Source organism: Fukomys damarensis, unplaced genomic scaffold (assembly GCF_012274545.1).
Source record: "Fukomys damarensis isolate Sample0158 unplaced genomic scaffold, DMR_v1.0_HiC HiC_scaffold_17, whole genome shotgun sequence".
Taxonomy (NCBI): domain Eukaryota; kingdom Metazoa; phylum Chordata; class Mammalia; order Rodentia; family Bathyergidae; genus Fukomys; species Fukomys damarensis.
In genome coordinates this window covers 72,963,242-72,985,543 of record NW_022900929.1, presented here as the reverse complement: position 1 = coordinate 72,985,543, position 22,302 = coordinate 72,963,242, and the positions used below count along the sequence as shown (strand labels likewise).

Here is a 22,302-nt window from a genome sequence, read left to right as displayed (position 1 = left end):
ATATATATATTTGTTTTGTTTTGCAAACACCTAATTAAGATCATGAGTTTTATAATCAGTGCCAGGGTTAAAATTCTGGTTCTTCTACTTAAGAAGTGTATGGCTTTAGGAAAGTTGCTTTATGCCATGAGCCTCCATTTCCTTACAATTAAACAAGGTGTTATATGTCTCCATAGGAACTTTTCTTCCCCCTCATTCCTTGGAGAAGCTCATGAGCTAAAATGCCTAAAGTTCTTAGCATAGTACCTGGCATACCGTACACACTGGCATATTCTTTGTTGTTATTGCCACTGTTGCTGCTGCCAATGTTACGACCAGCCACATAGCACCAGATACCTAGGAGGGAAACTCAGTAGTTAAAACAATTAGAAGTAGAAATTTAAAGGAAGTCAGCTCTCCACAGGAGAAAAATCAGGTTGTCTTACCTGCCAAACACATATCAGAGAGTACATTCCAGTCTTTATTCAGCAAAATGACTCTTGAAACTTAGGTTCAAATGCCTTGGACGAGTGTGTTTGAAATGGCCATTGCATAACTCGGCTAAGGCTAAACTGGGATAAATTATTAGCATGGGCCTGGAACTGTGTTTCATTGTGCAATCAAGAGATTCTGTATGGTTTTACTTTTCATAGGGAAAAAATATCAAAAACTAGAACCAGAAAACATTTGGAATTTTTTTAGTCCACAGCCAGATCTTACAACATCAGTGATTTAAACCAGGCATAGAATATGAACTCAACTAGGCCTCTAATATTTCTGCATTACTTGGTTACAGTGAACAATGCAGTCACTGGCTGTTGTTGAAACTCTGCAGTATGCAAAGGCTAAAGGGCTTGCTAGACAACTGGAATCTCACTTTCACAGAATTACTCTGGCCTCCTGAATGCTGGAACAACTTAGTACTACAATGCTTAAGACTTGTGCACCATAAGTAAAAAATAAAAATATTAAATTTAATAGGCTCAGAGACTAAAATGAAAGCCACATTTCCTGCCAAAGAAACCAGCTAACAATGATGTGAAGCAAGCAGAGAGAAATGTATATTCACCCTGGTTTAAATTTCCAAGAAAATGATAGCAGAAGAATTATACATATAACTCAAATATACCATGAGCTGGGGCCTCCTTCCCAAAAGTCTTGAAGAAGTACACGCATTATGAACTGATTTTCAAAATGGTTACAATTCTTGCAGCACTGCTTTCCCTGAAACCTGAAGACACTTTATTTGCATCTTCTGTACTGCCTTTGCTAAAGACTCATTACGTGATGTAGTGTAGCTACAAACAAGCACCTGAAAAGAATGGGATCAAGGCAATATACAAAGCTTTGTCCCAGCAATCTGAATGCAGGTGTGAGAGACACAAACCAGGTGGCTAAAAGGCTTCTTTGTTTGAAGCTGTCAGTAGGAGGACCTGATTAATCTCATGCCCCATCCCTAAACTCCCTTTTAACTATGTCAAGACATCTCCTCACATCAGGAAGTCTACAATGACATGGCTATGTGCTAAGCTCAGTTAATGTGGTCCTAGGTTTAAACACTTCAGGTTGAAAGTGGATAATTGGTGGTAGTGGATTTTAAAAGCTCACACAGGTGCCTTTGAAAAGAGGTCAAAAGTCAAGTGCATCTCTCCTGAGAGTACTGGCGAGCCCTTCCTAAGGAGATCAAAATTCTTTTACCCAAACCCCCAGGGTCTTGTAAGAACTGTTATTAATTTAGTTCTGTATGTTCCAAATAAGGGAAAAACGATACCACATGTGTGTATTACCAGCAACCTGGGCATATTTGTTCCACAGAGGTAGATGTTAGATAGATTTTCACCTGGCACTTCTGGATTGCTAATGAAGTAATCCACTTTTTACCAGGGCAAAACTGGAGAGTTCAGGTCAGGGTAATGAACCTTGAAAACAGTGAAAAGCCTGAGGGAAAAAAGAATATAAACACAGGAATGTGTTGTCATATACTGAATGGATTGGTAAAACCAAAGCTGTGGAGTTTTGAAACTATGACACCTAAAAACTGATAATAATGCATGTATTTGTACTTCAAAAAAGTGCCTTATTAAGATTTTGTTATCTTTTATTAATATAAATTATTAGGTTGTATCATCATAACATGTTTTAAGTGTTTTTAAAAGCATCCACTCAACCATTAACTGGTATATTTCAAATTTCACTGGGAAAGTTTTCTAGTACAATTTGGAGGTCTTAGAGTGTCTATATTTTCTTTCCTCCATTTGTTAGATGTTTTATTCAACATGGCTACTATGCTTTGATACTTCAGATATGTTAGTAAGACAGGAACATATAATTAGGTAATTCTGGTTTTGTATATATCCAATTACAATTATTTGATATTATATTTTTGTGGCTGCATCTAAAAAGTTATATTTGTATGCCAGTGAGCTTTTAAACCTTTACACACACTCGTGAGGGTGCCTATCATTTTCTTTTAAAAGGCAGGGGATGAATGCTGCAAGGATGTGAAGAAATTGAAACCCTGTGCACTGCTTGCTGAAATGTAAAAGATAGTATGCAGCCACTATGGAAAGCAGCATGGCGATTCCTCAAAAAATTTAAACAGAATTACTCTATGATCCAATGATTTTATTTCAGGGTATCTCTTACCCAGAGAGTTGAAAGCAGGGACTGGAACTCATTACTCCACACCCACATTCATAGCAGCATTATTTGCAATAGCTAAAAGGTGGGAAGCAAGTGTCCACTGGAAAATATATACATAAACAAAATGTGTCTATACACTGGAATATTATTGTGAATTATAAATATTATAAATCATATTATTATAAAGAGAAGGGAATTCTAATATATGTTACAACATGCATGACTTTTGAAGGTATTCAATGAAAAAAAAAGCCAGGTATCAAGGGATAATTACTGTACAATTCCACTTATATGAGATACCTAGAGAAGTAAAAATCTTAGCGAAAGAAGTATAACAGCACTTTTCAGGAGCTACAGGAGGAGAAAATCAGGAATTATTGTTTAATGGGTAGAGTTTCAGCCATGGAAGAGGAAGAAATTTTGCAGATGGATGGTGGTAATGTTGCACAGCAATGTGAATGTACTTAATGGGCCTGGCTGTACACTTTAAAATTATTAAAATGGTACATTTTACATGGTGCATACTGTACAGCAATACATTGTTTAATTAAAATCCTTCACAGATACATCTGCACTCTAGGCTTGGATCTGCCTTAGGCACACTTCTTTAATTGACTGCACTTAAAATGTGATGCACTGTTACTAATGAAAAGAAAATGTGTTCCTTTCAGGACCTCAAAGAATCCAACTGGCTTGAGTAAACAGATACAAACAAGGGTGTAGCTGAAATTTTGAAACTGGTACACAAATTCTTGGAGCCACACTCTCTATACTTATAATTGAGAAAGAATGTCACTAAAATATTTAATAAAGATCCCAGGTTTGTCATAGGAGTTATGCCATAAAATTATTAATTTCACTTTTAAAAATGGGGAAAAGAGCAAAAAAATCTTTCAGAAATAGCACTTTAATTCCAGTTAACATTAAACATGCAGTCATAGCATGTAGCAAAACAAAGTTAATAGCATAAAAAATGTGACAGTTGATTAACTGGCATTAAACTGTACATGCTAAGCGTAGAGAAGGCATGCCAAGGCATGCTAGAAGTCTAGCTTCCAATTTGAACTCAGAATACAAAGGAAATGACTCTCAGATCTGAGTAGCTGTTTTAATACTTACACAAGTCCAAAAAATTCCAAGCTCAAATCCCAGGAACATAATTCCATTTATTCTACCTAAAGTGTTAACAGAGGACAGTTCAATTAACAGCATGTAGCATTTTTTTTAGAAGTTCTCAAAATCCCTTAACTTTCCAAGAATAGCTTAAATGATTCAATGGTATTAAGTCTGGAAAAAGATTCACTCTCTACCAAAAAAGGAGCTTGCCCTTGGGCAGCTCAGTGAAGACTTTGATTAATGGAGAAGGTATAAACTCCAGTGTGTTCACTGTTATTCCCAAATCTTCCACTATTGATTAATCACCACAGTTCACATGATTGCTTAGAATTAGTCACTACCAATTGTCACTACCAGTACAGTAATAGTATAATAACAACAACAATAATAATGGCCAGAAGGATTGGTTAGTCAGAGATTGAGTACTTATGCTTCATAGCTGCTGTCTTTTAATCAGGCTTGTAGTTATCCAGAGGCCCACCATACCATCAGTAAGTGCACACAGATCCTGGGGAGCAGGTGAATGGACCAGAGTGGTACAGCTGCAGGCAGGTCCCAGCCAGGGACCTGCCCCAATCCCAGAGGCCCAGGCACACCCACGCAAGCCAAAGGCTTAGAAAAGCGCTGCACAGGCACAAAAGCTTCAGCCAGTAGCCTGCCATATCATCAGCCACAGCCAAGGGCCCAACTGGAAAACAACTACACAGATGCACAAGCAACAGCCAGAGGCTTGCCCTGATACCATTGTTAAGTGCATGGAGACCCTAGCCAGAAGCCTACACAGACAACAGTAACTGGGGTACACAGCCCCCAGCCAAAGGTCTCCCAGACAATAGCTACATAGGGGCCCCAGCGAGAGGCACACCTAGATATCATCCAAAGTGTGCACAGGCCCACCAGAAGCCCACCCAGACAACAGGTCAGCTCAGGGATCCAGAAGGCCACCATTCTGAACCCAGGAATTGGTGTATTGGTGAGCAGCAGAGTAAAGGCTGTTCTGTAGCTTGCTGAGAATTGAAGACCACTGGGTGAGCAAAAATCACCTCAACAAAGGCACAACAGTCTGCATTTGTTAAAATCAGAAGACACATGAATAAGTCTCAAAACCAGACTTCCAGATCACATAAGGCAACCCCAAAGGGCAACGAGATGGAACAATCTGATACTCAACCACCTGGACACCCTGAATTGGGAATAAAGGAGGACTTGGAGAAAAAGAAATCAGAAATAATTTCTCAGATAACAGCAGAGATTGTGCCCACAATACAAGACATGATTAATAAATCTAGAGAGGACACAGATTAAAAAAAAAAAAAAAGAGGAGCTGAGAAACATGATAGAATCTCAACATAGGAAACAAATGAAATCCATAAAACAGATGCAAACAGATTTCCAGGAGATTAAAAACTCCACTGGAAGTTTATGCAGCAGAACAAGCGAATGCAAGGACAAAATTTCAGCTATAGAAGATAGGACTGCAATTAGTGACCAGGAAAAGAAAAATTTCTTAAAAATAGTAAGGGATCACAAGAAATAAATCCAGCAGATTCTAGATGATACAAAGAAGAATAACATAAGACTGATCAGAGTCAATGAAGAAATGAGAGAGTGGAGGCAACATAAAAAAATTTATTTTCACAGAAGTAAGGGAAGAAAACTTCCCAAGTAGGGGAAAAGAACCTGATATATAGATAAATGAGGCATATAGGACTCCAACTAGCTGTAAACACAAAGAATGTACACATAGGAATACAATAGTTAAGATTTCAGAAACCCAACAGAACAACAAAATTCTACAAGCAGTTAGAGAAAAGAAACAAATCACTTACAAAGGAAAGCCCATCAGAATCACAGCAGACTTCTCAAGAAGTCAAGAACAGCATGACGTGATATATTTCAAGCCCTAAAGGAAAACAACTTCCAACCCAGACTGACGTACCCTGCAAAACTATCTTTCAAAAATTGATGGAGAGCATATAAAGGTACAAGATCCCATTAATGAATATAGCTGTACTGTCTACCTGGAATGTACCAATAAATTAAATTTTAAAAATAAGATCAAAACTGATGGAGAAATAAGATACTTTCATGACAAAGAGCATCTTAGGAACTTCATAAATATCAAACTAGTACTCCAAACTTTTTAAAACAATATCCTAGGAAAAGGCAATGACAATCACAACCCCAGGAGGCCCAGGAGAATGAATCCATCAGCCACGATAAGAAATTAAGTGCAAATGGGGAAAATCCAACAAAAAGATAAAGTCATGACAAGGATAAGTCAATACATATCAGTTATAATCATCAATGTAATGCTCTCAATTCATCAATCAAAAAAAAATCGACTGGCAGAATGGGTCAAGAAGCAAGATCCAACAATATGCTGCATACAAGAAATACATGTAATTCAAAAAGAAACTCATAGACTGAAAGTTAAAGAGTGGAAAACAATACTCCATGTGACAGGAACCCCCCAAAAAGCAGGAGTAACTATCCTCTTTGCAGATCAAATGAATCTCAAACCAACACTGGTTAAGAGAGACAAAGAAGGACACTACATCATTGTAAAGGGAACAATCCAAGAGGAAGAGATGACAATCATTAATATATATGCACCAAATACTAATGCACCCAATTGTATAAAACAAATACTAATGGACATGATAAATCATATAAGCATTAATACAATAGTAATGGGGGACCTCCATACCCCCCATCACAAATACATAGATCAAGCAGACAAAAAATCAACAATGAAATGCTAAAACTAAAATTCTTGAACAAATGAACTTAACTGATATTTACAGAGTGTTCCACCCCATAAAATAAGAATACACATTCTTTTCAGCTGCATATGGATCATTCTCCAAAACAAGACCACACACTTGTTCATAGAACATGTTTAAGTAAGTGCAAAGGAATTGAAGTTATCTTCTTTATATTATCAGACCATAGTGTGATGAAATTGGAGATCAATAGCAAAAGAAACCACAAGAATTTCATAAACACATGGAAACTGAACAACACACTTCTGAATAACCTGTGGGTTACAGAGGATATTAAAGAAGAAATTGGACAGTTCCTACAATTACATGACAATGACAATACAACATATGGAAATCTATGGGACACAATGAAAGCAATCTTACAAGGGAAATTCCTAGCAGTGAATACTCATATTAGGAAAACAGAGTGAGCCCAACTACACACCTGATGCTGAACCTCAAACTTCTAGAAAAAGAAAAGGACAAACCCAAAGCTCATACAAGGGAGGAAATTAAAAGATCAGGACAGAAATCAATGCAATGGAGAGTACGAGAACAATACAAAAAAAATCAATGAAGCCAAGAGTTGGTACTGTCAAAGAACAAACAAAATTGACAAACCCTTAGCCAACCTTATCAAAAAAGGAAAGAAAAGGCCCAGATCCATGTAATTAGGAATGAAAAGGGCGAAATTACCATGGACTCAGCAGAAATCCAGAGGATCATCAATATCTACTTTGAGAATACATATACACCAATAAGATGGAAAATACAGAAGAGACGGGCAGATTCCTAGATATGTATGAATTACCAAAGTTGAATGAAGATGACCTAAAAATTCTAAATGACCCAATATCAATCAATCAAATTGAAAATGTAATTAAAAGCTTATCAATTATGAAAAGCCCGGGTCTTGATGGCTTCACTCCTGAATCTACAAGACATTTAGAGAGGAACTACTGCCACTACTATTTAAACTCTTCAATAAAATTGAAAGGGAAGTAGTACTCCCAAATTCATTCCTGGAAGCAAGCATCACCTTGATCCCCAAAGCAAAGAAAGACCCAACCAAAAAAGAGAACTATAGGCCAATCTCACTAATGAACATAGATGCAAAACTCCTTAACAAGATACTGGCAAATAGAATGCAGAAGACAAATGAGAAGATCATACACCCTGACCAAGTGGAATTCATCCCAGTGATGGTTCAACATATGCAAATCAGTAAATGCAACACACTATATTAATAGAGCCAAGGACAAAATGATATGATCATTTCAATAGATGCTGAGAAAGCATTTGACAAAATCATTTATGCATTTATGATAAAAACTCTCAAAAAAATTGGAATAGATGGTCTCTACCTTAATCTGACAAAATCCACCTATGAAAAACCAACAGCCAAATATCATACTAAATGGTCAAAAACTGAAATATTTCACATCAAAATTAGGAACAAGACAAGGATGTCCGCTATCACCACTCCTATTTGGCAGAGTTTTGGAAACATTAGCCACAACGATTAGACAAGAGAAAAAAATAAAAGGAATAAAGATAAGAAATGAAGAAGTCAAACTGTCTTGTTTGCAAGTGACATGATACTCTATATAGAAGACCCCAAGAACTCCACCAAAAGTTCTAGACTTAATAACCAAATTCAGCAAAGTATAAAAGGTCAACACACAATAGTCAATAGCTTTCCTGTAATGAAAAACAGACTCACTGAGAGAGAAATGGGACAAACAATTCCTTTCAAAATAGCATCCAAAGAATTGAAATACCTAGGAATCAAACTAATAAAATAAATCAAAGACCTCTACTCTGAAAACTACAGCATTCTGGGAAAAAAAAAAAGATTGAAGAGGACATCAAAAAATGGAAAGACATCCCTTGCTCCTGGGTAGGAAAAATCAACATGGTGAAAATAGCCATACTTCCAAAACTGCTATATGAATTCAGTGCAATCCCAATTGAAATCCCAGCAGCATACTTCACAGACCTTGAGAAAATAATCCAAAAATTCATTTGGAACAAGAAGAGACCGACCTAGAATAGGAAAAACAATTTTAGGCAATAAAGACAAGGTAGGGGGTATCACAATCCCCAACTTGAAACTATACTACAAAGCTACTGTGATAAAACCAGCATGCTACTGGCAAAGAAACAGACCTGAGGACCAGTGGAACAGATTAGAAAATGCAGAAACAACTTCAGACATATTCAGTCATCTCATCTTCAACAAAGGAGCCAAACACCTTCACTGGAGGAAAAACAGCCTCTTTAATAAATGCTGCTGGAAAAACTGGGTTTCAACTTGCCAAATATTAAAACTAGACCTATATCTCTCACCATGCACTAAACTAAAATAAAAATGGATTAAAGGTCTAAATATTAAAACAGAAACACAAAACCAGCTGGAAGAGAGGTTAGGTAGAACTCTTGAAGACCGTTGGTGTAGGAAAAGATTTTTATGAACAAAACCTCAGTTACCTGTGAACTAGCATGAACAATACACAAGTGGTATCTCTTCTTATTAAAAAGCTTCTGCACAGCAAGAGAAACAACCAATAGTATGAAGAGACAACACACAATCTGGGAAGAACTTCACCACTGTTCCTCAGACAAAGGTCTACTATCTAGAATATATAAAGAACTTAAAAAGTCAGACCTCCCAAATTTAAAGACCCAATCCAAAAGTGGGCATCTGAGATGAACAGGCAAACTTCAGGTCTCCCTCCACTGACCGGGCCATGCCTTTACCTGTGGGCTCATTGATTGCTCTGGACCCAGCGCCAGGAGGGTAGCCACGCAGGCACTGCTGAGCACTGAGCCCCCTCTTCCTCCCCCAATCCCCTGCTCTCAGATTCCCTGATTGTGCCAGTCCTTGGATGTACTTCGCAGAGGCATGGCTGGCTATCAAGGGTAGTGATTGATCCTATTGTGTTCCTGATTGTATCGATTGGGATAAAGGATAGGGATTGATTTGACAAGTTGTTGTCTCAACTATGAAAATGAGAATGTCTATAAGTCATTAGAGAATCAAAGGCTGGGACACAACGATATCAGGAAGATTTAATGACCCAGAGATTGAATCAAGGGCAACCCAACAGCAAAAATAAAGATGAGAAAACACTTAAGCAAGACACAAAGACAGACTTCCAGTTCAACAATGGCAAACAGTAGGGAAAAGGAGGATGAAAAGTCTGAACCAGCAGGACACTCAAAACTTACAGCACAGGAAGTAACAAAACAGATCAATCAGGCTCTAGAAAAATTCAAAACAGAAATAATTTTCCAGATAACCATAGAGATGGTAAGCAAAATGAAAGTTATGATTCGAGACTCCAGAACAGAAACTGACAAAAAAAATAGATGAGCTCAGGAACATAATAGAAACCATGAAGGCCCAGAATAAGAAAGAAATGGAAACAATGAACGCCCAACATAGGAAAGAAATGGAATCCATTAAACAGATTCAAACAGATATCCAGGACATTAAAAACTCTATTGAAAGTGTATGCAATGAAGGAAGCAAGGACCTGGGAGGAGGTCTCTCCAGCCGCTTGCTCAGGCCCACCCAGTGGGTCCACGACCTCCCCATCTGCACACCACCAAATCCAGTAAGGAAGGTAGCCATGCGGGCACCCTTGAAACACCCCCATGACCTGCCTGCCCCCATTCTCAAATCTCCTGATTGGGCCAGTCCTTAGACCCACTCTGCAGAGGCATAGGTGGTTATGAAGGATATTTTTCTGAGGTCCCAACTTTGAACATCTTTAAAGAAAAGGCAGGGGAAACCTGTAATAGAAGTGAGTGGAGTTCAACCCTTCGGGTTGGGAAACTCAATTTAGGCCTTGTGGAATGAAATCAGTCTGAGTTGCAGGGACCTGCCATTGGCTAGCTGAGATCAGCGGATTCGGTTCTGTGCATGGCTGTACACATTGTATAAAATAACAACAGAGACATAGTCTGAAAGAGACCCTTCAAATTCTTTTTTTTTCTTTTCCTCATTCCACCCTAAAATTTTTCTTCTGTTCTCTCTCTCCAACTCAGTCTCTTGCTCCACCATATTATCCCTCATCTCCCTTTTTATTCCTGCTCCTGCCCTAACTCAGACATTTTCTTTTATTATTTTTTCTTTTTTTCTTTATGTTCTTTTCTCCTGTCATTTTACCTCACTCATGGCTCCATAGCTTCAAGGGAAGGTGAACCCCTGTTACTGTTAAGGGGATATATTCTTGTCCTTATTCCTACACTCTATCTATCCCCGTTGAAGTTAATATTTTTGTAAAGATAGTATGGTCATTCTACGTGCTCTGACTTAACTTCAAACCTTCTCTAATTCTTTCACTTATCTACTCCTCTCATCCTAACTCAGTCTAATCCCCCATCCTAAATGGTAAAGATGCTATATTGAAAAGCATATTCACTGCAAACATATTTTGGGCTGCTTCTTGATATTAATTTAATTCACATGGTTTAAAGGTGATAGATTAATGACTATCACAAGTGGTCAATTTGCAAGCTGTGCTTGATCCTATTGGGCTGCTGAATGTATCAATTGGGATTAAGGATTGTGATTGATTTAATGAGTTTTTTTCTCCGATATTATGAAAATGAGGATGTCCATGAGTCATTAGAGACTCAAAAGCTAAACCGCAAGTATATCAGGAAGATTTAACTAATAACCCAAAAATTAAACCAAGGACAACCCAACAACAAAAATAAAAATCAGAAAACACTTAAGCAAGACAGACTTCCAGTTCACCAATGGCAAAAAGTAGGGCAAATGAGGATGAAAAGTCTGATAGTGAAACAGCAGGACACCCTGGACCCATAGCACAGGAGGTAACAAAACAAATCAATCAGGCCCTAGAAAAATTCAAATCAGAAATAATTTCCCAGTTAACCATGGAGATGATGAGCAAAATGGAAGTCATGATTCGAGACTCTAGAACAGAAACTAAAAAAAAAATAGATAAGCTCAGGACCATGATAGAAGCCTTGAAGACTCAGCATAAGAAAGAAATGGAAACAATGAATGCCCAACAGAGGAAAGAAATGGAATCCATAAAACAGATTCAAACAGATATCCAGGAGATTAAAAACTCTATTGAAAGTGTACGCAACAGAATAAAAGATTGCGAAGATACAATTTCAGATATAGAAGATAGGATCGCAGTCAGTGACCATGAAAAAAGAGGTCTCTCAAAAACAGTAAGGGATCATGAAAAATTGATCCAACAACTTCTAGATGATGCAAAGAAAAATAACATAAGACTGATAGGAATCCATGAAATAGCAGGAGAAAACACAAATGACCTAAAAAAAACTCTTCACAGAATTAATGACAGAAAACTTCTCAAACAGAAGGGAAGAATTAGACATACAGATAAGTGAGGCATATAGAACTCCAACTAGCCAAGATCAAAAAAAAAAACCTACACGTAGATATATAATAATCAAGATACCACAAATCCAACAGAAGAAGAAAATACTACAAGCAGTAAGAGAAAAGAAACAAATCACATGCAAGGGAAAGCCCATTAGAATCACAGCAGACTTTTCAACACAAACCCTTAGGTCAAGGAGAGCTTGGACTGAGGTATTTCAAGTCCTAAAAGAAAACAACCTCCAACCTAGACTGATGTATCCTGCAAAACTCTCTTTCAAAATAGACGGGGAAATAAGATACTTCCATGACAAAGAACACTTGAGAAACTTCATGAACACCAAACCAGCACTACAAGGAATTCTAAAAATATCCTAGAAAAGGACAATGAAGGTCACAATACCATGAGGCCCAACAGACCAAATCAAATAGGTAAGGTAAGAAACTAAAAGGAGAGGGGAGAAAAAGTAAAAAGAGTCAACAAAAGGACAATAACATGACAATAAGTCAGAACATACCAGTTATAACCATCAATGTTAATGCCCTCAATTCACCAATCAAGAGAAATAGACTGGCAGAATGAATTAAGAAGCAAAATCCAACAATATGTTGTATACAAGAAACATACCTAGTGCAAAAGGAAGCCCACAGACTGAAAGTGAAAGGATGGAAAACAATTCTCCACACATCAGCAGCCCAGAAAAAAGCAGGGGTAGCAATTTTATGTGCAGACAGAGTAAATTTCAAACCAAAACTCATTAAGAGAGACAAAGAAGGCCACTACATCCTTGTAAAGGGAACAATTCAAGAGGAAGAGATGATAATAATAAACATATATGCACCAAATATAAATGCCCCCAACTATATAAAACAAATATTAAGTAACATGAAAAACCAAATAAGCACTAATACAATTTTAGTGGGAGATTTAAATACCCCACTATCACAAATTGACAGATCATCTAGGCAGAAAATCAACAATGAAATAATAGAACTGAATGAATCTTTGGAACACATGAACTTAATAGATGTCTACAGAGTATTCCACTCCACAAAATCAGAAATACATTCTTTTCGGCTGCACATGGATCATTCTCCAAGATAGACCACATATTGGCTCACAGAACAAGTCTGAATAAATGCCAAAGAATCGAAGTCATACCCTGTATATTATCAGATCATAGTACAATCAAGCTGGAGATCAATAGCACAAGAAATTGTAGGAACTTCACAAGCACATGGAAACTGAACAACACTCTCCTAAACAATCAATGGATTACAGAGAAAATTAAAGAAGAAATTGGACAGTTTTTACAAATAAATGAAAATGCCAATACAACATACAGGAATCTATGGGACACAATGAAAGCAGTTCTATGAGGAAAATTCATAACATTGAATGCCCACACTAGGAAAACAGAGCAGGCTCAAATGAACAACCTAATGATGAAACTTAGACTCCTAGAAAAACAAGAGCAAGAAAAATCCAAAGCTCGAACGAGAGGAAATTATAAAGATTAGAGCAGAAATCAATGCAATGGAAACTAAGAAAATGATACAAAAAATAAATGAAACAGAGCTGGTTTTTTGAAAGAATAAATAAAATTGACAAACCCTTAGCTAATTTTATCAAAAAAAGGAAAGAAAAGGTTCAGATGCAATCAGGAATGAAAAAGCAAAGTCACAACAGATCCAAAAGAAATCCAGAGGATCATTAATACCTACTTTGAGAATCTGTACTTCAATAAAATGGAAAACACAGAAGAAATGGACAGATTTTTAGATACCTATGAATTACCAAAGTTGAACAAAGAAGATAAGAACATATTAAACACCCCAATTACAGTCAGTGAAATTGAAAATGTAATTAAAAATTTACCAACAAAGAAAAGCCCAGGCCCTGATGGATTCACTGCTGAATTTTACAAGACATTTAGGGAAGAACTACTGCCATTACTCTTCAAACTTTTCAATGAAATTGAAAGGGAGGCTATACTTCCAAATTCATTCCTGGAAGCAAGTATCACTTTGATTCCCAAATCAGGGAAAGATGCAACTAAAAAGGAGAACTACAGACCAATCTCCTTAATTAATACAGATGCAAAAATCCTTAATAAGATACTAGCAAACAGAATACAGAGGATCATCAATAAGATCATACATCCTGATCAAGTCAGATTCATTCCAGGGATGCAAGGGTGGTTCAACATACATAAGTCAATAAATGTAATACATTATATTAACAAAGTCAATATGATCCTCTCAATAGATGCAGAAAAAGCATTTGATAATATTCAACATCCATTCATGATAAAAACCCTGCAAAAAACTGGAATAGATGGTCTATACCTCAACTTAATAAAGCCTATCTATGAAAAACCAATAGCCAACATCATATTAAATGGCCCAAAACTGAAAACTTTCATGTTAAAATCAGGAACAAGACAAGGATGCACACTATCACCACTCCTCTTCGATATAGTTCTGGAAACATTAGCCGCAGCAATTAGACAAGAGAAAGAAATTAAAGCAATAAAGATAGGAAAGGAAGAAGTTAAATTGTCATTATTTGCTGATGATATGATACTCTACATTGAAGACCCAAAAACAATCCACCAAAAGACTTCTAGATTTAATTGACAGATTCAATAGAGTAGCTGGATACAAAGTGAACACCCAAAAATCAATAGCCTTCTTATACACAAATAACAGACTCACTGAGAGAAAAATAAGGGAAAAAATTCCTTTTACATAGCATCCAAAAAAATGAAGTATCTAGGAATCAATCTAACAAAAGAAGCAAAAGATCTCTACACTGAAAACTATAGCACTCTGAAAAAAGAAATTGACGAGGATATTAACAAATGGAAAGATATCCCCTGCTCCTGGGTAGGAAGAATCAGCATAGTGAAAATGGCCATACTACCAAAACTGCTATACAGATTCAATGTAATGCCAATTGAAATTCCAACACTATATTTCACAGAACTAGAAAAAAGAATCCAAAAATTCATTTGGCACCATAAGAGACCTAGAATAGCAAAAGCCATCCTAGGCAACAGACACATGGCAGCGGGTATAACAATTCCCAATTTGAAACTATACTACAAAGCCACTGTGATAAAAACAGCACGGTACTGGCAAAGAAACAGACCTGAGGATCAGTGGAACAGACTGGAAGACAAAAAAACAACTCCAGATGTACTCACCTACCTCATCTTTGACAAAGGAGCTGACCATCCTCAGTGGAGGAAAGATAGCCTCTTCAATAAATGGTGTTGGAAAAACTGGATTTCAACCTGACAAAGGAGCGCCATCCTCAGTGGAGGAAAGATAGCCTCTTCAATAAATGGTGTTGGAAAAACTGGATTGCAACCTGCCACAGATTAAAACCAGACCCTTACCTTTCACCATGCACTAAATTAAAATCCAAGTGGATTAAATATCTAAATGTTAAAACAGAAATATTAAACTTGCTGGAAGGTAAGTTAGGCAGATCTCTGGAAGACATTGGCATAGGAAAAGACTTAATGAACAAATCCTCAGTAGCACGGGAACTAGCAGAAAGAATCAACAAGTGGGATCTCATCTTGTTAAAAAGCTTCTGTACTGCAAAAGAAACCATCAGCAGCACTAAGAGACAATGTGGGAAAAAAATTTTACCAGCTGCTCCTCAGAAAAGGACTATTATCTAGAATATATAAAGAACTCAGAACAATAAGCCCCCCCCAAATATAAAGACCCAATTCAAAAATGAGCATCTGAAATGAAGAGACATTTACCAGACAAAGAAGCAAAAGCAGCAAGTAAATATATGAAAAAATGTTCCATATCACTGGTCACTCGAGAGATCCACATGAAAACACTGAGATTCCACCTCACCCCAGAAAGAATGGCTGCTATCAAAAAATCACACAATAACAAATGTTGGCAGGGTTGTGGGGAAAAAGGAACCCTTCTCCATTGTTGGTGGGAGTGCAGACTGGTGCAACCACTATGGAAATCAATATGGAGATACCTCAAAGAGCTGGGACTAGAGGTTCCATTTGACCCAGCCATCCCTCTACTGGGTATCTTTCCAAAAGAATTGAAAGAATCATATCACAGTGACATATGCTCACCAATGTTTATAGTAGCACAGTTTATAATAGCTAAAACTTGCAAACAGTCCATTTGCCCATCAGTTGGAAAATGGATAAAGAAGATGTGATTTTTCTATAAAATGGAATACTACTCAGCCATAAAGAATGAGAAAATAGAGGGCAGGGGTAAGGGGGGAAAATGAGAATCAAGACTTGTCATGTAGAGGTACAAGATCCCAACAATGAATGTAACTGTACTGTATCCCTAAAATGTACCAATAAACTCAATTAAAGCTGAAAAAAAAAAGAATGAGAAAATAGATTCATTCATAGGAAAATGGATACATATTGAAGATATACTCTTAAGTGAAATAAATAAGTCACACATGTGTAAATACCGAATAGTTTCCCTGGTCCAAATAAAGTGCAATAATACATAAGATCCTAATAAGATTACTGACATTGTGAAATGGGAAGAAAGGGGCTAAAGGTGTAGGGAAGGTGGGATGGATAGGGCAAGGGTAATAAGGGCAAAGAAAAAAATGTGAGACAAAGAAAAGATGGAAATAAAGTGGTTGTAGATGGGGAGGGGAGGAGGGGGTGAAGGGAGGGCAGGAACAAGGGTAAAAAATGAGAACCAAGACCTGTTATGTAAAGGTACAAGATCCCAACCATGAATGTAACTGTACTGTATCCCTAAAATGTACCAATAAACTCAATTAAAGCTAAAAAATAAATAAATAAAAATAGAAAGCATATGCAACAGAATAAAAGATTGCAAAGATAGAATCTCAGATATAGAAGATAGGATCGCAGACAATGACCGTGAAAAGAGAGGTCTCATAAAAACAGTAAGGAATCATGAGAAATCGATCCAACAACTCCTAGATGATGAAATGAACAGGCATTTCTCAGACAAAGAAGTAGAAATAGCAAAGAAACATATGAAAAATTTTTCAATATCACTGGTCATTCGAGAGATGCAGACGAAAACTACTCTGAGATTCCACCTCACCCAAGAAAGAATAGCCATTATCATAAAATCAACCAAAACAAATGCTGGTGGGGCTGTGGAAAAAGGGGAACCCTGCTCCACTGCTAGTGGGAGTGTAGACTGGTGTGACCACTGTGGAAATCAATATGGACATACCTCAACAGAACTAGGATTGGAGGTCCCATCTGACCCAGCTATTCTCCTGATGGCTATCTTCCCCAAAGAATTAAGAGTCATATCACAGTCATACATATCCATGTTCATAGCAGCACAATTCATGATAGCTAAACTTGGAAGCAACCCAACTGCCCATCAACTGGAGACTGGATAAAGAATATGTGTTTTTTTGAAAAATAAAATGGAGTACTACTCAGCCATAAAGAATGAGAAACTAGAGACATTTATAGCTAAATAGATGCACATTGAGGCAACACTCTTAAGTGAAATAAATAGGACACACATGTGTAAATACCCAATAGTTTCTCCAGTGTGAGAAACTGAAAGTGTAAAGGACTAAAAGGTATAACAGATAATGTGAAATAGGAAGAAGAGGTACAAAGGGGAAGGGGAAGTGGGAGAGGTAGGGGAAAAGAATGAAGGGAATGGGATTAATATGAGAAAAAGAAAAAATGGAAACAGACTCTTTGTAGATGGGGAAGGATAGAAGGCAGGAGAATGGGGTCAAAATAAGAACCAAGATGAATTATGTAAAGGTGCAAATTTCCTAAGGTGAATGTCATTGTATTTATCACTTAAATGTACCAATAAAATTAATTCAAAAAATAACAGCATTTAAAAAATGAAATGCTTAGGCATCAATAAAGAATCAGGCTTATAATTGAAAAGTCTCTTAAAACACACACACGCACACGCACACACACAAACTTTAGTAAATTTAAGGACCACAGAGTTTGAAGCTTTTAGGAGAACTAAAGTTTGGGGAGCGCTATTCATTATCCTTAACACACTATCGATGCGTAAGTTCTTAGTTGAGATATCTCTGCCTGGTTTAAACACAGGCTGTATAAAATTCACTAGATTTTAGAAGTCACTGCATTTGAGACCACATGTCTTGGGTCCACAACCAAATCCTTTGCTCCTAACACAATACTGGCTCATGCTAGATACTCAGTACAAACATGTATTGAGTAAATGAAGGAATGAGTGAATTGAAAAGTGAAAATAGGTGACATTACTGACATCCATTGGGAGCAAACAGAACTGAGAGAAATTAAATTATGAAATGCTGACTACGTATATGACTCCATTCTACATGACTTACCTAAGTCATTCAATCCTCAAAACAGTCCTGCAAAGTAGTTCTTTCATCATCCCTATTGTACAGTTGAAGAAACTGAGGCACAGAAAGACGTAGCTTAAGTGACAAAATGGAGAACCAGGCAAAACAGCTTCACAGTGTATACTCTTGCTCTTACCTTTAATACTAAAATCTTAAAATACAATCGAAGGTGTAGAGAACAACAGGAACTCTGACTCTCCCCTCTCTAAAAATCGACCTTGAATTTGTAACATTTTCAAGATAGGTACTTCAAGCACACTACTCATTTATATGCACAATAGTGCAATTCTTAGCAGAAAAAACAGCAGCATCTTTACGTGTCGATCAAAGCAATTTTTTAAAAAGAATCCTTGCTTCAGAACCACCACATACTAGCAAAAGTAGCCAAGAGGGTCACGATTCCCTTTACCCCTTTCAAGCCTTATATAAATGGGGGTGTACACAAAGCCCTTCTTTAATAGCAGCATCTGGTCACATTTTTAATACTTTGACTCAGACGTTCAAGGGATGGCCAAATCCACTGTAGGCAAGCATGATGTCAGAAAACTATTTCTTATACGGAGATAAAATATTAACTGGTATTATCTCCGTCCACTATGGTAACTGTCAAAAGCTATTCTATATAATTTGGGGGAAAATCATTTCATAAATACATTATGATTAGCGCTGACTGAAGCCTAGTCTTCTTGCCACAGAACTATGTTATGTGGAAATCGCCTGATTCTTCTAGAACTGAGTAGTCATAAAAAGGAGAAAGGTTCCACCTGGGGGAAGGACACATTACTTTTTAGCCTGTTATCTCACCCCACCTACTATTGTAAGAATGCTCTGCCCTTCTCACCTTCACCATCAGCAAAAGACCCCATCAGTAAGGGATGCTCCCTCCCATCATTGCACACACCCAGTAAACAGTGACCGGCTCATAGCGTCTTTGTCTTTGCCCACTCTGGCATTGACCTCCCAGACCCCCATGTACTTTGAAATTATGTCTCTATTGTCTTTCTTTCTTTAACCCTCAATGTACCCTCTCTCAGCAAACTGGAGGATTGACTGGCCCCTGACAGGTAAATTAGAACAACTTCCGTATGGAAGACTCTTCTGTAGGACCACAACTCAGGAATTTGGAGGTAGTGTCTGTTTTCTGAAGTGTTCATGTGATAGTCAAGTCCACTGACCACACGTTCAATGCCGTGAATTACAACTGTCATCACCAGGTCCTCCCTACCCTTTTCTCTCAGCTTCTTCCCTCTACTTCAGCTACATTAAGGTATATTTGACAATTTATTGTTACGCGGTTATGCCTAAGACCATTCCTTCTCTACCTGATTTGTTGAGAGTTTTTACATTGAAAGCACATATAATTTTTCCTGCTTCGAATGAAATGATTGCATGGTTTGTATACTTCATTCTGTTGATGAGATGTTTTGTATTTGTTTATTGATATATACTGAGCTATCCTTGCATCCCAGAAGCAAATCCTACCGGATCATGGTGTACAATCCTTTTAATGTACTGTTCAATTCAACTTGCTGGTATTTTAATTGAGGTTTTTTTCATCAGTGTACACCAAGAATATTAGTCTGTTGTTTTCCTTTTTTGTACTGTCCTTTTCTGATTTTGGTATCAGGGTAATGACGGCTTCATAAAATAAAATTAAAGGTATTTCCTACTCATTACTAGTTTGGAAGGTTTTTGAGAAGGACTTACAGGTCTCCATCAGTTTAAACAGCCTATCCTAGATATAATCCAGTGAGTATGCCTCCTAATCTACATCAGAATAGATGAGTTATTACAGCCATCTTCCTACCAAGGCAGTTTTTTGAAGAATTATTCAGTCTCATAATCTGGGAACTATTTCTACTGAAGTGGCCTTTATTATGCTAACCACTTTTATATTTTCATCATACTGTTGTAGGTCACCTAAAACCCCCAGTTCATCACCATGTGTGTCCTTAACCCGTGCTTATAAATGCACACTTTGACACCAATCATTTCATTTTATGCTTCTTGAATTAAACTGTCTATTTAAATCTAAATTTTTAAATTTTTACAAATTTTGTTAGTACATGTTTGTCATATATAATGATTACATTCATCACGGAGAGTTGGTACATGTACAAAATACATCTTAGTTCTTTTTTTTGTTTGGTTTTGGTTTTTGGTTCTGGGGATCGAACTTAGGACCCTGCACTTGAGAGGCAGGTGGCAGAACCACTGAGCTAAATCTCCAGCCCTGTCTTAGTTCTTTCTAACTCTCTAACTTAGTTCTTTCCCTACTCTTTATTTCTTGGTCCTCTTCACATTTGCAGTTGTGAGTTTTCTGTATTTTAATTCAGTTATTAGGTATAGGTTTTATAATAAAGAGGGTAAAATGAAGTTTTAGGGTCCTCAGTTGCACAGACCCCTTCTGATACTCTGGGAGGGGCCCTAGGAATGGGTCCATGTGGTCATAAGTTTCTGTAGAATTAATGCAAAATATTTTAACTGTAATCAGTACCTGAACTTTTGACTCCATCGTATCCTCTAAAACATGTGGTTTAGGGCATCTAGCACAGGACTACATGGAAATGGAGGAAAAACAAGACATGGAGTACATGCACAAAAGTTAATATTGTGGAAAGTCTGTCCAAAGTTCATATGTCATATATGAAAGAATGTGTGGTAGTTTCTCTAAAGTTGACAGAAATTCTAAAAATGTATGTCATAATCAAAGTAAATTTTAAAGAATCATACTGGAGGCAGGCTATCTTTAGATTCTCTATCTAGAAAGACATTAAAGAACTATTCATATGTCAAGAGTAAGCAGTCCAAACAGTGAAGGGGAGGAAAGGCATTGTGAAGGTGTGCCCAAAAATTACAAACAAAATTGCTGTTACTTTCCTAGATACTATGTACTGCTTGGGTCAGGATTTTAGAGTTGTAATTTATTATATAATTTTCTTTTCTAAATAAATTACAGAGCCTAACTATTGATGAACACTCTAGACATCAAGCCTTGGCAAAATTCTCTTCACAGGTAAGTAAGTGTATGCTTTGCTAATAGAAAAGAATGGACAGTTATGGCAAGCTGTGCTGAAATAGCTCCATTTTATCCCCATAAACGTGTCAGCTTCGAACATTGAGGTAATAGTGAACGGAATAATGACTTTAGCGAACGGTACTAGATTTGACCATATCTCACAGAGTCCACATGTGAAACATATGATACCTGAGGGGGGTGTGGGGAGGCTGATGGCATAGAGTTATTTCTTTTCCACTGGGTGAAGGGTTGAACAACTCAACCTGATGTCAGCCTGCCTGGTTGTTTCCAGAACTGAGCCCTAGGAAGTTTTGGCAAGGGATGGTGAGTGAAACATCTGGCCATAGGCAGGAATGAATCTAGGCTGTATGGTACCTGAAGCTTTTATAACTTGGAGATTAAGCAGAAAGCTCTTGTAAAGAAAAGGATGTTGCAGTGTTTATCTAAAATAAAAAGAGAAATTGCAGCAAATTTAAAAAATTAAACGACATTCACATTTTTATTAATTCACACCTTTATAATGTCTTCTCTTTACACTTTTGGCTTCGTCTTCTTTGAGGGCAGAATTATGTCTGCATAAAATCCTCTCAAAGATTCTTTGATTGATTCATTGATTAGAAAATATATGATAAAACCTCACCAAACTGGTATAATTGAGATAGACTGCTCTAAACATAAATCTGAATTATAGCGTCTTAAATAGTATGAATTCCAAACACTTTTCAAAACACTTTGTCTAAAGCAAAGCTAAAATATAGATGTATAATTTATATAAAAAGTTAAAATTTATAACAGGACTATATCACAGAATGTATAGTAAGTACAAAAATTCTTTAACATAAAAATTTAATTATAAATCCAGGAACTCAATTAGCTGAGCTACTTACTTGGATAAAGAAAGAAAATTTGAATGGAAATGATTCTGAATGATTAATTTAATATCATACTTTGTATACCATATATCACCAACTTTAAAATCCGTGATTTTTTTTTTTTTTTTTTTTTTTTTTTT

At 36.9% G+C, this 22,302-nt stretch overlaps 2 long non-coding RNA genes across 5 annotated transcripts in view; both read right to left on the bottom strand.

Annotated features, from left to right (window-relative positions):
• The window catches only part of LOC104867962, a 2,078-nt gene extending 1,577 nt beyond the window's left edge, over positions 1-501 (bottom strand). The window contains exons 1-2 of the long non-coding RNA XR_781915.2: positions 426-501; positions 247-336 (exon numbers count right to left, since the gene is read on the bottom strand). This is a non-coding gene — a long non-coding RNA (uncharacterized LOC104867962). The remainder of the gene's footprint in view (positions 1-246; positions 337-425) is intronic.
• Positions 1-22,302, bottom strand: part of LOC104867965 — a 338,035-nt gene that overhangs the window by 93,000 nt on the left and 222,733 nt on the right. The gene's annotated exons all lie outside the window — the stretch shown is intronic.